We start from the raw sequence: 16293 nt of genomic DNA, 5'->3' as shown, positions 1-16293 counted from the left end.
AATTACACTCGCTCATTAGATACTTCAATACACAACATAAGGTAAAGGTCTGACCATTGTGGCTATGTACATGTGTTGTTTCTGGAAAAAAAGATCGTTATAGACTAAAAAAAACAGTGGCAGGCAGGAAAGTTGCAACATTTACATTTTTTTGATTTTTGATACAGATTGTGATATATGAAAACAGAAAAAAATTGGCAAAAAAAAACAATTAACACAAAAACCTAATTTAAACAACAGGTCATTTTCGGAATATAGCTTCTCTTTAAGTACTTGGGCATTTTACTTTGTAGGTGAGTGCAGAATATGAGAGACAGGAGAGCCGCGATTTGTAGAGTGCCCAATATCTGTTCTTGCTCTTCATACGAAGGACGTAAAACTCTAAACTGAATCTTATGTCATTAGTTAATAAATGCTCATTTTTATGGGCAATGACAGTAATATGTTATTCCAACCCCATATCTTTTCATTTTATTCGCTCTGTATGTCACTCAGTCCTAAATTAACCTGTGGTTTGCTGGAACGCTCCATTCCAGAAATGGTCACATAGCTACAGTAATATGAGCTAATCTTCCATCAAGAATAAACACATTTTTACGCAAGTTAACAGTGTGGAATGACATAGTCCTGAGGTCGGGGATCATGTTTCTTTTATAGCTTGGATAACTGCATCCTTGTAATGGAGATAAAGTGATTTTGTGTATGACAGTGAACGTGTAGCTTGAGTTTGCTCTATAAGGAGAAGTAGCTGATTTCTACAATGTAATTCTCATGACCTGGGAATGAATTGGAAACTCTTTCTGGTTGTATGATTAATTGTTACTATTGTTTTTTAAGGGGTCAAGTCAGAAAACATCATCAATATAGCGTTCCTGATGCTTTTTATTAAGGAAATACAGACAAAGAAAATATAATTTCACCAGTAGAGGTTTCAGTTGGATCAGGTTTGTTTTTGGTTGCGTTTTATTCTTGTTAAAGGACCTAATGGAAACTCGTTTGAGACTTAAAGTGAAGAAGTGCAAGCCACGATTTTCTCCTGTGAGTTGGCCCTTTGCCTTTCTTAAATCCAGTATTATGTCATTGCTCAGGCCGATGCTGTCTGATTTACACACGTAAGTGTCTATCTAATTCTCCTTAATGTTTGTTGTTCAGAGATTATACGGCCACCAGGGACGTAACTATAATATGTGCAGTGGTTGCAATTGCATCAGCGCCCCTGAGCCTAAGGGAGTCCTAAAAAGTACTTTTGGTCCATATGAAGACTATTAAATTAAAGACCTGCAATAAATGGGGCCCTGTTGGAGATTTTGCACTGGGCTCTACGAGATGCACGCTACGCCACCGCTGGCCACCTTCCTTCTGGTTCTGTGCTCGACACCGGACAGTGTTTCCCGTACAGGTAAGTGATTGGAGATGTAAAGAAGGCTATCTGGCTCTCTATTTGAACAGGTAGGGAAGCCCCCTTTTCCTATGTGTAGGGGGGTTCTCATGTACTTAAAAAAGCAGCCAGCCAGAACCCTTTACAAGCTGCAATCTTAGTACTAAAAGTAATGTTTGTTCGGCAAGAGTTGTGTGTGAAGGGGGGTTCTGGACTCCTTTTCTTATTACGGTAGTTAGACAGATAGGCAGAGAAGGGGGCTGGTTGAACCTTTTTCATTAGTTAGGCAGATAAACAGAGAAGGTTGGCTGACTCCTTTTTTCATTAGATAAGCAGGACTCCTTCTCCAAAAGACAGAGAAGGGGGCTGGCTTGGCTGCAGCTGTCAGCTAGCTATCTTCACACACTGCAAGCACATGACGAAACATAAGGCAGTCTGGCCTAAAATTAAGCAACTGGACCTGTGCATAAAGGGGGCTGGCTGACTGCCTAATTCAGTACAAAAGCTGGTCCCCTTCTCCAATTTAGAAAAAGAGAATAGGGCTAAAATTGTGTGTGAAGGGGGCTGGCTGACTCCTTTTTTCATTAGATAAGCAGGCCTTATTCTCCAGAAGTTAGACAGAGAAGGGGGTGGCTGACTCCTTTTTTTCCATAGATAGAGCAGGACTATTTCTGTAATAGGTAGAGAAGGGTGCTGGCTTGGCTGCAGCAGTAAGCTGGCTTTCTTCACGCATTGCAAGCACAAAATCAGAAGTAAGGCAGTCAGGGCAGAAAATGGAGCGACCCGAGCCTTTCATACACTGAAAGCTCAAGGCTAAAAGTGAGACTGTTGGGGGTCTAAAATGGAGAGGCTAATGGAAGAAAGGGGCACCTGGGTAAATAGGATGATGTGAGTGAGATGTCTAACTTACTCTTAGAAGATAATTTACGTCATCACTTTGATTTACTTTACTGGAAAAACCTCTTTACGCATATAACAATGGAGTGAGCCAATAAATCTGGAAGGCTGTTTTAAGCTTCTTCATCGACATGGTATCTAAGCGCCTTGCAGAGATGATGTAGGCTTGCCGCCGACTGACATTGACTCAATAAGTGCTGGAATAATGGATCGTTACAATAGGAGGATTATGTTACCTTTGTGTCAATCTGTTTCCAGTTGGCACAATAAAATCATTATTTGGTCTTGTTTGACCGCAGTGATAGAATTTGCCAAATGGGATTAGTCAGCTTAATAAAACGCCTTATAATGGAGTCGGAAATGAAAGGTTAAACCCACAAGAGACGCAATTAATCATCCACATGGCACGTTGTACCCCAGGGCTCTATCGCACGTGAAGATAAATTATTAGAAATAAGCGCAGATCAAGGATAAGACTTTCTTATTCGAGGGTGAAATTGCACACAGACCTAATATTTCTCACAATCGAGAGATTGATTCTATTGTATGCAGTCTACGCAAAATGCTAAACACATTGGGAAAAAATCAAAACACTTTGGGCAAAATAAATCTGCAACAGTTCTCTCTTTCCTACCCTGCTGTATCAGCCCCAGCTCGCCAAAGGACAGCAGAGACGGATACAAAGTAGCAAACACAGAGCTAGATAAATACTATTAGGTATGTTCTGGATGGAAACAATATATCAGGGGTTGTCTAGGTCAAGTGTTAAGTTTTGTTTTGGCACTTGAATAGGAGAAAAAGTGCTGCAGATGGCAGCAGGCACAAAGCATGGTAAGGGGCTGCAGTGTCCCGCTAAAGCAGTTTTCAGCTAAATGGTGGAGGGTATCTAGCCTAAAACCCCCAATGATCTCATATAGATAACCTATCCCACTGATACGTCATCAATTGTTAAGCCCTGCACAATCCCTTTAAATTCATTAAAAGCAGACTCCTATTAAATTGTGAGAAACGGAAGCTCAAAGAATATTAGAAAGTTGCAGAATTCTATATGATGATTAAACAGGGTGTCCCATTGCATTTAGCTCAAGAATTGGGCTCCATTGTGCACCACTGTAAACTAATTTGTATAGGAGTTCTGAAAATTGACAAACCCACTTACTTTACTCACATTATCATACATAGCTCTATTAATTCCACAGACATTATCGGCACTGTCCCCATTGGGGGTTACATTCGAGATTCCCTACCAGTATGTCTTTGGAGTGTGGGAAGAAACAGGAGAATCAAGAAGAAACACGGGGAAAACACACAAACTCCAGTCCGACCTCATCCCAATCCTCACGAGTCTTCCATCTCAATCCTAACACATCCCTTCAACCTATCACTAACAACTGGTGTTTTCCCCTCATGCTTTAAACATGCCCCAAGCCCTCTCTTGACACCTCTCTTCCCGCTCCCTCTATGACCGCTTGCAATTAGGCTTCCACTGAAATTGCCTTATTAAAGTCACTAAAGTCACCAATGAACTACTAACCACCAAATCCAAGAGACACTACTCTGTCCTCCTTCTCCTGGACCTGTCCTCTGCCTTCGACACAGTAGACCATTCCCTTTTAGGCTAGTTTCACACTAGTGTTTTTTTAGCGCTGCGCTTCGTGCGCAATAGAATCACATGCAAAAAACGCATCATGTGTTTTCTATGCGCTTATTTTAGCCATGTTAACTCTTAAAATACATGCGTTCCCATAGAAAGAAATGTGCGTGCGCATGTGTTTTTTTGAGACAGGTCGGACGGACCAAAAATGTAACAGTTTGCGTCTGGCGCACCTAGGTGCACACTACAAAAAGACGCATGCACACGAAAACACATACGAACGCGTAAAAGATAGGGGCGCAGGACGCATGCGCATGGACTCGCACGAAGCGCAGCGCTAAAAAACGCTAGTGTGAAACCAGCCTTACTACAGATTCTCTTATCTCTTGGTATCACAGACTTGGCCCTATCTTGGATCTCTTTATACCCAATATACCGGACATTCAGCGCCTCCCACTCATAGACCACCTCTTTATCTAGCCCCCTATCTGTCGGTGTCCCCCAAGATTCGTTTCTAAGATTCCTGCTCTTCTCCATCTACACCTTCTGCCTGGGATAGCTCATAGAGTCCCACGGCATTCAGTATCATCTCTATGCTGATGACACACAGATCTACCTCTCTGTAGCCAATATCTCCTATCTCCTCCCTACTAACTAGAATCCCACAATGTCTGTCCGCTATTTCTTCCTTCTTCTCTGCTAGATTTCCAAAACTTAACATGGATTAACATCTCACTCAACCCCCCCCCGAACAGACCTATCTATTAAAGTAAATGGCTGCTCATTCTTCCCAGTCCCACAAGCTTGCTGCCTCGGGGTAACCCTTGGACTATGATCTCTCCTTCAAACCACATATTCAACACTTTCCACTTCCTTCCGATTACAACTAAAAAATATTTCTCGGATCTGCACATTTCTCAACCAAGACTCTGCAAAAACCCTAGTCTATGCACTTATTATCTCCTGCTTTGACTATGGCAACCTCCTGCGCTGTGGCCTCCCCGCTAACACCCTCACACCTCTCCAATTTATCCTAAACTCTGCTGCCTGACTAAACCACCTGTCCCCCCGCTATTCTCTGGCCTCTCCTCTCTGTCAATCCTTTCACTGGTTCCCCATTTCCCAGAGACTCCAGTTCAAAACCCTAACCATGGCATACAAAGCCATCCACAACCTGTGTCCTCCATACATCTGTGACCTCGTCTCCTGGTACCTACTTGCACGCAACCTCCGATCCTCACAAGAGCTCCTCCTCTACTCCCCTCTTCCCACAATTGCATACAAGATTTCACCTGCGCATCCCCCCAGCTCTGGAACTCTCTACCCCAACATATCAGACTATCACCTACCGTGGAAACATTCAAAAGCAACCTGAAGACCTACCTCTTCCGACAAGCCTACAATCTGCAGTAACCCCCGGTCCACCATACTACTGCACAACCAGCTCTACCCTCATCTACTCTATCCTCACCCATCTCTTGTATACTGTGAGTCCTCGCAGGCAGGGTCCTCTCTCCTCCTGGACCAATCACTGACTTGTTTTGTTCAAGATTAGTGTACTTGTGTTTCTATTATTTATACCCCTTTTAAATGAAAAAGTGCCATGGAATAAATGACGCTATAATAATAAAAACTCCCTGCAGATGTTGTCCTTGATGGGATTTGAACCCAGAACACCAGCTTTGGAAAGCAACAGTGCTAACCACTGAGCCACACAGTGGTGGAACCTGCATCTATCACATATATGGTATTTCCTAGGGATGTGCCATAAATATACAAGATTAGAATATCCCTTTAAACATTTTTTTTTATATAAAAGAGGAGAATTCCTTTAATGCCATAAAAGAGATTACATTGCTGAAAGTTGAATCGGCATCTGCAACACCTTCTCGTCCTGATGTCTTGTCTTTGCAAACCCCCTAACGGTCATTGGGATCGGCCTCGTCATGAATGAGAACTGAGGGACAAGTGCAAGAATCTGAGTGTGACAGCAGCCATGCAATTATTCAAAAGCATTGACTTAGCTCAGATAGGCAGGGGTGCAGTTATAAAAGTCATACCCGGACCCTTTTGCCCCAAATACCAGAATTAGAAATGACACATAGCAAGTGGGACACCGGATTTTGAACTGGGGTCCATAAACCTAAAGTTAGTTCCGTGCTGATCAGAACATATTTGGGAAGTGTTATTTATGCAATTCTTCCACAATCATCTTAAATGATCTCTCCTTGTCTGTTCATAAATAATGGTGGCTACTGGACATTGGGAAAGACTTTCCCTTTATTCTGGTAATTTTAGACTGCAAGTATTTCTAGGATGAACGGCTACAAATGCAGATGGAGTAGACTGCATCGTCACAAGGGTGTTGTACGCCATTGATTTAAGTGGAGAACTAATGCAATAACTTGGCAGGTGGCTAGAAAAAGTATATCGGTACCAGCCCTGTGCAATACTGTGAGCACTGACTGGTTTGACCCATTGAGGCCCTGATATGGGCCAATTCATATATTAGGGAATTGCACTATAAGCTATTCTATAATGCAGCAATATTATTATTAAATCTGTTGGCACATAGAATATTCCCCGTAATATCAGTCTATCCAGGCTGTCAATAATGGCTTCTGCAGAGCATTTGCTTGGTCACAGACCTGCAGGCTTCCTGTCCAGGAATAGCTCCGCTTAGAAGATTTGTGGCTAGGCTTTCATCACCTGGGGTAAAGCTTCAGTATCGAAACTAAACTGAAATACACTTACCATGGTAGAGGGGCAGCCCAGGTACAGAATACACACAGATGCCATTCTCTGCAAATCAAGGAAAAGAAGCGACCCCTATAATACTATTATTTTAAAGAGGGCATGTCACTATCTAAATAAATACCGGTAAGGTAGATATTTCGTAAAAATCCCTGACCTCTCATGATTCTGCTGCTCTTTTCCATTTTCTTCTGTGTCGCTCCTTTGCAGAGATATTCACATTTTTTACTTTTGGAGAGCAGTATGTGAAATCTCTGCTTGCAACACAACTGGATGTTTCTTCAGAGTCTTCTCTGGAGTCGTTTGCTTTCATTCCTCCCTCCTAAAAGGTGCCAGTCACAGCTCAGCAACCTGTAAGACTGCTAGATCAGCTGGGAGGGAGGAGTGAAGGTGCATGACCCCACAGAAGACTGCAAGAAACACTCAGTTGGTCTGCAAGCAGAGATTTCACATAGAAGAAACTCACGTGAATATCTCATTAATGAAGTAACACAGAATAAAACAGAAAACAGTGGCAGAATCAGGGTTAGCTCAGGGATTTTGACAATGTATTTAACTCCATTATTTGAGAAAGTGACAGGCCATTTTTAAGTAATTGCTTAATACAATTTCCTAATTTAATAGATATAGAGAATATAAATATGCCAAAAGGTAGAATTGGTTGGATCCCTACTCATCCTGGATGGATAACTCTGGCTCTCCATCAAAGTCAATGATAGATATAAGAGATGGCTACCATGCCTGGACACATCTCCAACTTACAGCCATCAGACAAGCACATGGTGAGAGCGTTGTCCACATTGATTTTTTTGTTAAAGAAAATGGTGGAAAGGATACAGAAACATAACTGATATTAATATTCAGTCATCACTTCAAAAAAATAAATGAATTAAAATTAACACATTTTTAAAGAATATAATTACACAAGTGGTAAACCACTTTAAACTTATCTAGATGAAAACTAATCTGAAGAGGCTCCAAACAAGAGCTTCCCTTTATCTTTTGATACCTTATGCTTAACTTGTTGACAACTGAGCATAAATCTGAGCAATAAAAGGTGTTTATGTTCATACTCTCTTCTACCCCCTTCTTATCCTCATACCCTCTTCTACGTCTACCCCTTCACACCCTTTCTATTTCTACCTCCTTCATACTCCCTTCAACTTCTACCCACTTCGTACCCTCTTCTACTTCAACCCCTTCATACCCTCTTCTACCTCTTCATACCCTTTCTACTTCTACCCTTTCATATCCTCTTACTCTCTTCTAGTTCTACCCCTTCATACCCTTGTCTTCCCCTTCATGTCCTTGCTACTTCTACCCCCTTCTATTTCTACCTTTTTCATACCACCTTCATACCCCTTTCGATTTCTACCCCGTTTGTACTCTCTTCTACTTCTACCCTCTTCAAACCTTCTTCTACCCACTTCATACCCTTTCTACTTATACCTTCTTCTACCCCTTCATATCCTCTTCACATTCTACCCCCTTCATACAATTTCTATTTCTACCTCCTGCATACCCTCTTTTACTTCTACCCACCTTCATACCCTTTATATTTCTAACTCCTTAATACCCCCTTCATACCCTTTTCTACTTCTACCCCCTTCATACCCCCTTCTACTTCTTCCCCCTTCCTGCCCCCTTTCATACTTTCTTCTTCTTGGGTGTAGTGCTTTTTATTATACTTATCTGACCATAGTTATTCTGTGGTCATATTTTATGACTTTAGGAAAAGATTCAGCTTTCTGTCCGAGCCCTGTCTCTAAATGTCCTATATAAGGTAGAGTGGCACACCCCTAGGATTTAGAAGCATCTCCCCACTATGGAATGGTGCGCCCGGCCAATAGTCCTTTCTAATTTGGACAGACGGAGTCTAAATTATGGCACCCCACCTAGACACTCATCATCTCTATGAGGCCAAGGAACCGTTTTAATAGGGTTTTTAACATATATAAACTAAGCCGGTGTACCGCCAATAGTTTCAAGTTGCAAGACTTTTTAGTGAGCCAGCTGCAGGACCCAGAGGTTAGCTACAAAGCTAATAAAACTGATAATAATTGTCACATAGGCTTTAGAGACCAAGTCAAAATAGCCAAAACTGGAGATGATATTCAGATTTATGGGAAATACGTGCGTCAATCTACAAGTCACTTATCCAAATGTGACAGCCCTTATGACATGTGCAGACCAGACACCATCTGCCATAAGTCCAGCTCAAGATGGACCAGATTTTAAGCTTTATTTCTTAAAAAAGGAATATGCAAATAATTCCAACAAAAATCAACAAAAAAGACCCAGAATAATACACTGTATGTTGTGGCTGAATAACAAATACTAAACTTGTAAAAATAGTAATAATCATCATAAAAATAAGTAGAAAATGTCAGAGAAGAATACAAAAATGAGGAAGAAGTAGAGGAGGAATAAGAAGAAGAAAAGGAAAAAGAGGAAACAGAAGAAGAAGAATACAAAAAAGGTTGAAGATGAAAATGAAAAAGAAGAGGAAGAAAGAAAATAATAATGAGAAGTAGAAGAAGAATAGGAAGAATAAAAAGGAGGAAGAAGAGGGATAATAATAATATGAACAAGTAGAAAAGTAAGAAGGAGAAGATGAAGAAAATGAAGAAGATAAAGAAGGAGGGGAAGAAGGATAAGAAGGAAGAGGAGAAGGAAGGAATAATAAAAAGAGAAATAAGGAAGAAGCAGAACAAGAGGAGGAATAATAATTCAAAGAAATATAAAAGGGAAAAGATGAAAATGAAAAAAAGTAGGAAGAAGAAGGAGGATAACAAGAACAAGAAGAAGAAGAAAATATTGATAAGAAATAGAAGACAAAAAAGGCAGAACAAGAAGAGGAATAATAATACGAACAAGGAGAAAAGGACGAAGAAGGAGAAGGCGAAGAAAATGAAGAAGAGGAAGAAGGAGGGAAAGAAGGATAAGAAGGAAGAGGAGAAGGAAGAAGGAATAATAAGAGGAAAAAAGGAAGAAGCGAAAGAAGTAGAGAAACAATACAAAGAAGAAAAAGGAGAAGAATGAATGAAGAAGGAAAAGAAGAATAATGAGAAGAAAATAATAATAAGAAGGAAAAGGAGGAGAAAAGGAAAAGAAGAAGATCATGCTTCTATAACTATTATTATGCCGAAGAAAACAGCTGTTTTTCTGCACTGGTACAAGAAGGTGCAGTTAAATGCCAATTTGTGCCAAACTGAAGAACATTAACAACATTTTTTTAGCTTATTCTATAAAGCTGCCAAGTTTTAGGAAACAGGGCGCAGATGAAGTCAGGCACCTTATAGCCAATGCATACATCCATTAGTACTACAAACCCTGCAAGGATTCCTATTACTGCTCCTTGTGTGTCGCTATAAGGAGCAATGAGGCACCATACCTTCCCTAGAAGTATTGCTAAGCCTTGATGCTTCCATGTTATAGCACCATGACAAGAGCAACCGCAAGTTAACATCAGCCAAAGTTTTAAAAAAAGTTTAACACTTAGATTTTCGGATCTGTTCAGGAAAAATACAGCTGAGCACAACATGGGAGGATTGTATCTCTAAGTGCCCCAGCAAGATAAAAAAAAGTAAAAAAAGCAGATTATTTTCCCCCCATGGCAGCAGCCCGGGAAATTACCATATACAGTATAATATGTAACAGCAAATATTACTACATTATGCAATAAGCACACCAGGGGTCATCCATCTTTTCCTGCCTCCAGAGCAGTTATTCTAAGTGCACACGTACTTTTTAGCCCTGCAGATTTTTCCGCGCAGAATTGAAGAAATCCGCAGGTCAAATGACCTGCATTTTTCCTGCAGATTTCTTCCATTTTTCTTGCGGTTTTCCCCTGCGGATTTCCCCCTGCGGATTTGGAGAATGGAGTGGGTGGAAAACCGCGCAAAAGAAGTGACATGCTGCATATTTTGAAACACAAGAAAATTGTGCGGAAAAATCCGCAGCGTCTGCACAGCGTTTTTTTTTTCTATTGCCTAACATGCTACTGTACATCACAATGCGGATATGCAACGTTTCTGCTCGGTAAAAGCCGCTGCGGATCCGCTGGAAATCTGCATCATCTGCACATGGCCTTAGGTATTACTGTAATGTTACATTCACATATCCATGGGACACATCTGTGTGCTGTCCACTTTTTTCTCAGATGGCACATGGACCCATAGAGTTTCATTGATCCATACACACATCCGTTTTAAGAATGGCCCTATCCTCATCCATTTTGCAGATCAGGCTCGGCCATTAAACATGGATAAAAAATGGAAGACAGACCTTCTACATCCATGTTCCATCCATTTCTGACCCATTAAGGGGGGTTTCTAGGTATTCAATAGGCAATTGCTCATCGTGCAATTCCCTAAATATGCCAAATAGTTCCAAAATGAAGAATGCATATACATAAATATTTGTTTTCGATCATAAACTGTCTCAGTTGTCAATTGTATCATATTATTATGTTCACACTACGATGGGTGTTTATGCCAGCTCTGTTTTGTAACTGAATACTGGTGAATTCCTATGGACCCCAATGACTTTAATTGGGATCCATCTTGGTTCTGATACTGTAAATGTATAAACGAAAATGCTGCTGACAATAATATTCTTGCTGTCAAAAAACATTGAGTCTTGTGTCGTACCATGGAGAACGATGTATTACTATTAGTGCCATAATATTAGAGCTGATGAAATAATAATTACACCAACATTAGAGGTAGCAGAAAATAATAAAAACAATGCTAAATAATAATGACACTGCTATTGGAGCTAATAAAAAATACAATAATAATAATGCAAGAAACAAAATTAAAAAAATTATACTATTTCATATTATTGCATTATGTCAATAAACATATAATAACAGCGATAGTGATAATAGTAAAATAATAATAAATAGATGAATAATTAAAATAATTATGTGCAATAAAAAAGCTGCTATATTAACAATGATAATTAAAATAAGAATAATAAAGATAAAAACAATTAGGATAAAAAGCAATAGTAATAAATTAATAAAATAAATACATAAATACTACTGCTAATAAATAATATTAAATAATATTAAAATAACTAAATAACAATAAATAAACATTAAAATAATAATAATAATAATAATAAATAAAATAAATAATAATAATACTTGACATTACTTTAGGTGCAATGATTGATATGGATAGGGGATAAATTTCCCCAACACCACCGAAGATTTGGGGCTTTCTATATGCCATTTCTCAGTACACGATTAGGAGCCCCCTTACCTTGAGATGGGTGCTGGTAGGGTAGCCCCCCTTCTATCCTGGCATCTGTCAGCTGCTGTATTAGTCCAAGCACAGGACAGCTCTTGTTCAAACAGCTTAAAATCCTAAAGAGCTTATTTAAGGGGGTCTTCTAGCTCCAGAGCAGGGACATTTGAAGGGGCCAGTGTGGAGTGCAGGGCTGCATGTAGCTGGACTGCTGCACTTGTGTGGCTGACAGGAGCTGTTACTTGTGCACTGGGAGCTGCAGGGAGGAGGAGGAGGAGGAGGACAGGGTGTATCACACACAGGGGCTGGCACACACACATCACTAAATCTCAGCACACGCTTTCTCAGCTCCGAGCGTTTTTGGCAACAAAAAAATGTCTAATTGTTCTTTAAACCTGATTATTAGGCTCTGTGCACACAGGCAGGACCTGCACCGGAAAATTGTGCAGCGCAGCCTGATGTGATGGCCGGATACACCCTGCGTATAAAAGGCACGTTTTTCTTCCGTTTTTTTTTACAAACGTTTTTGGTGCAGATTTCTCCCAGCTCATTAGTTTGGGTGAAAACTGCAGCAAAATCGCTGAGGATATGTGCCCACGATCAGTAATTTCTACGGGTTTGATGCTGCTCATTTATGTAGCGTCAGACCCGCAGTGGCCAGCTGTTACAGCATAGAGGATAACCCCATGTCTACTGTGCATCCACAGACGCATGCGGATCACCCGCGGAGATTGACTTGTGGCTCACCTTTCCTGACCGCGAGTCTCCGCAAGAAAGATTTCACCCGTACAATGTATTGGACACGGTGAATCCGTACGGTTCAATAGACACACGGATGCACCTGCGTTCAATAGACGCGTTTTTGCAGCGATTTTTGCATGCTAGATTTGTCTCTTCTGCATGTTGATAAAGTTCAGTGATGAAAAAAAATGTGTGCGTGCGATTTCTGAAATCTCATAGACCTTGCTGGTACTATAAAACACAGCTGAAAATTAGCATAGAAAAGCATCAATAAAATGCTGCAAAAACTTCCCAGTGTGAACATTGCCTAAGTGGGGTTTTTAAAACTATTATATTCATGACCAATCCTTACAACAGGTCATAAATATTATATAGTGGGGTCTGTCTCCCGGCCCACCCACTGATAAGCTATTATTTATCAGCTCCGACAGCGGCTGGATGTAAACTTTATGCAAAGCAGGACGCTACCTCTCCGTCACTGCTGAGAACTGTAAATTAGCTCCTATGAGAATGATAGATCATCAATTTAGTAGTGGACAATCTTATCATATTCTGCCTTTAGAAGTGCACCGTGCCCCAGCCTCCAGGCTTCCTAAATGCTGGGGATGATGCTCTCCTGAGTAATTGACTTTTCAGACCAGTGGTATCATTGTACCCCTGGCTCATATTATGCCCCTGTCTCATATTGTGACCTCTCTGATGCTACAAGTAGAAGAGCACAGAAGCATTAAAGCTAGCCAGAACTAGTAATCTGGCCAGCATCAGAGCAGCACTTTCAAGATCTATAGAAAACAGCTTGTAAGCACTGCGCTTCTTGCCTGGGAGGTCTCCCTCCACTGAAAGAGGTGGTTGGTAACTTAGGCAGCAAGCAGTACATGATAAGATTAAAATTCTACCAGGTCTTGAGGCTGGACAGGATTTTTTAGTAACAAGTAAATGTAATAGTGTGTCAGGGACAATTATGCTCTTTTTCCTCTCTGTTTTAGGTATGCATGGAAATGTTTTCGTGTGTTACAAGTTCCGCATGGTTGGGGACGACCATGTTTTAGGAGGGAGAAATGTAAGAGTGTGTCAGGGACAATCATACTCTTTTTCCTCTCTGATAAAATGGGTGCAGTTTTGCATGTTAGAATATTTCATGTGCATAGAATATCACGAGCACTAATGTGAACAAATTTATGTTGATTATATTAGGGATGTAATATGAACAATTTTATAGAATATTTTATGTTATGAATGGGTCACCAAGGAGGAGAGCAGGTCCAGGCTAAGCCACAGAAAACCAGAGAGGTTGGTACCTAAGCGGATTGCAGACCCCTAATCCTATCCAAACAACTAGCAGTAGCCGTGGGGCGTACCTACGATGATTCTAGATGCCTCGGCAAAGCCGGAGAGCTAACTAAACCTAAAGCAAGAAAGTGGAAATCTAAACTGCCCCAGAGCAGACCCCAAAGGAATAGATAGCCCCCAAACATATATTGTCAGTGAGACAAGATGAAAACACAAGCACAGGCAGGAAAATAGACTGAGCAAGTGATGGGGCCCACACTGACTAGACAGGACAGGAAAGGAAAGACACTGTCTGCAATCGTGCAAAAAACCCTGCAAAAAGACCAACACGTCTGATGCAAAAAACACTGAAGTCACACGACTTCGCCCCCCACTATATCAGCACTCTGGTATATTCTGAAAGCAGAGCAAAAAGAGACCAATCTAATAGGAGATAAAACAAACTGGCACAAGCAGTAACATATGGGCAGTGATTCAGCACAGCCCCAGCCGGAGCTGGCTGACCGGCACCAAGAAGAGATAGACAAAACCAGATCAAATGCAAACAGAATAGCAAATAAACCACTTAGCTGAACATGCAGGGACAGAGCTGGAGACATCAGACCTCAGGAGGAACAGGAAGCAAATCTCCAGCAGGGATAGAGGGAGTCGGCTGTCTTAAATCCCAATCTGAAACCCCAATCGTCATCATCATTATCAGGTGGCAAGCTTCTGTCAATCAGATCAGCTCCATTACCTCCAGTAACCACCAGAGGGAGCCCAGAAAAAGAACTCGCAACCCCTCTGTCAATCTGACCAGCTCCACTACCTTCAGTAATAACCAGAGGGAGGCCAGAAAACAAATTCACAACAGTACCCCCCCTTGAGGAGGGGTCACCGAACCCTCATCCACGCCACCAGGCCGATCAAGATGGGCCAGGTGAAAAGCACAAACCAATCTTTCGGCATGAATGTCAGAAGCAGAAACCCAAGAATTATCCTCCTGGCCATAACCCTTCCATTTGACCAAGTACTGGAGTCTCCATCTAGCCAAACAAGAATCCAATATTTTCACTACCTCATATTCCACACTGCCTTTAACCAATACAGGGTCAGGAGGCGCCGTCATAGGAACTACTGGCTCCACAAACCTCTTCAACAAAGATTTATGAAACACGTTATGGATCTTAAACGTAACTGGAAGAGCCAATCGGAAAGAAACAGGATTAAGGATCTCCAAAATCTTATAAGGTCCAATGAATCTTGGCTTGAATTTTGGAGACGCAACCTTCATAGGAATATTCTTTGAAGACAACCAAACCATATCACCCACTTTAAACCGGGGACCAATGGTCCTATGCCGGTTGGAAAACCGTTGGGCTTTTTCCTGAGAGTGGGACAACTTATCCACCACTTGGTCCCAAATCTGCTGCATTCTCTCTACCACAGAGTCCACACTTGGGCAGGTCGAAGATTCCACTTGCCCTGAAGAAAATCGAGGATGAAACCCAAAGTTTCAGAAAAAGGGCGACATCAAAAATGCAGAACTAGCTCTATTGTTTAGCGTGATTTCGGCCAAGGGCAAAAAAGAGACCCAGTCATCCTGATCAGCAGATATGAAACATCTTAAATAGGACTCCAAAGTCTGGTTTGTTCTCTCAGTCTGCCCATTGGTCTGAGGATGAAATGCAGAGAAGATAGATAACTGAATTCCCAGTTTGGAACAAAAAGCTCTCCAAAATCTGGAAACAAACTGGACTCCTCTGTCTGACACAATGTTCTCAGGAATCCCGTGCAACCGAACCACCTGTTGTAAAAACAAGGGCACCAACTCAGAAGAAGATGGCAATTTTGGGAGTGGTACAAGATGGACCATCTTAGAAAATCTATCACAAATCACCCAGATAACAGTCATTCTCTGAGAGACAGGAAGGTCGGAAATAAAATCCATTGAGATATGGGTCCATGGCCTCCTGGGCAGTAGCAGGGGCATCAACAACCCACTAGAACGAAAACAGGGCTTGGACCAAGAACAAGTCCCACAGGACTGCACAAAATTCCTGACATCACGAGATAAGGCAGGCCACCAAAAAGACCGACTCACCAAATCTCTGGTACCAAAAATACCTGGATGACCAGCCAACGCGGAGCAATGAATTTCAGACATTACTCTTTTTCTCCACTGGTTAGGGACATACAATTTTCCCATAGGGCAACATTCAGGTTTGTCCTCCTGAAATTCCTCCAGGGCACGTGTCAAATAAGGTGAAATAGCGGAAAGAACTACACCCTCATTTAGAATGGTAGTAGGCTCGGTCACATCAAGAGAATCCGCAAAGAAACTCCTAGAAAGGGCGTCCGCCTTAACATTCTTAGTGCCCGGACGAAAAGAGACCACAAAATTA

The 16293-nt window shown here is 41.3% G+C and overlaps 1 protein-coding gene across 1 annotated transcript in view; it reads right to left on the bottom strand.

Moving 5' to 3' along the window:
* AVPR2 (arginine vasopressin receptor 2) overlaps positions 1 to 12117 on the bottom strand; it is a 107896-nt gene extending 95779 nt beyond the window's left edge. Inside the window, exon 1 of the mRNA XM_073590778.1 lies at positions 11894 to 12117. The gene's annotated coding sequence lies outside the window, so the exon portion shown is untranslated. The remainder of the gene's footprint in view (positions 1 to 11893) is intronic.
* Positions 12118 to 16293: the final 4176 nt, after the last annotated feature.

The sequence above is a fragment of the Dendrobates tinctorius genome, unplaced genomic scaffold, assembly GCF_039654945.1.
Source record: "Dendrobates tinctorius isolate UK_male_01 unplaced genomic scaffold, ASM3965494v1 ptg000120l, whole genome shotgun sequence".
Lineage (NCBI taxonomy): Eukaryota > Metazoa > Chordata > Amphibia > Anura > Dendrobatidae > Dendrobates > Dendrobates tinctorius.
This window is presented reverse-complemented; position numbering and strand designations above follow the sequence as displayed.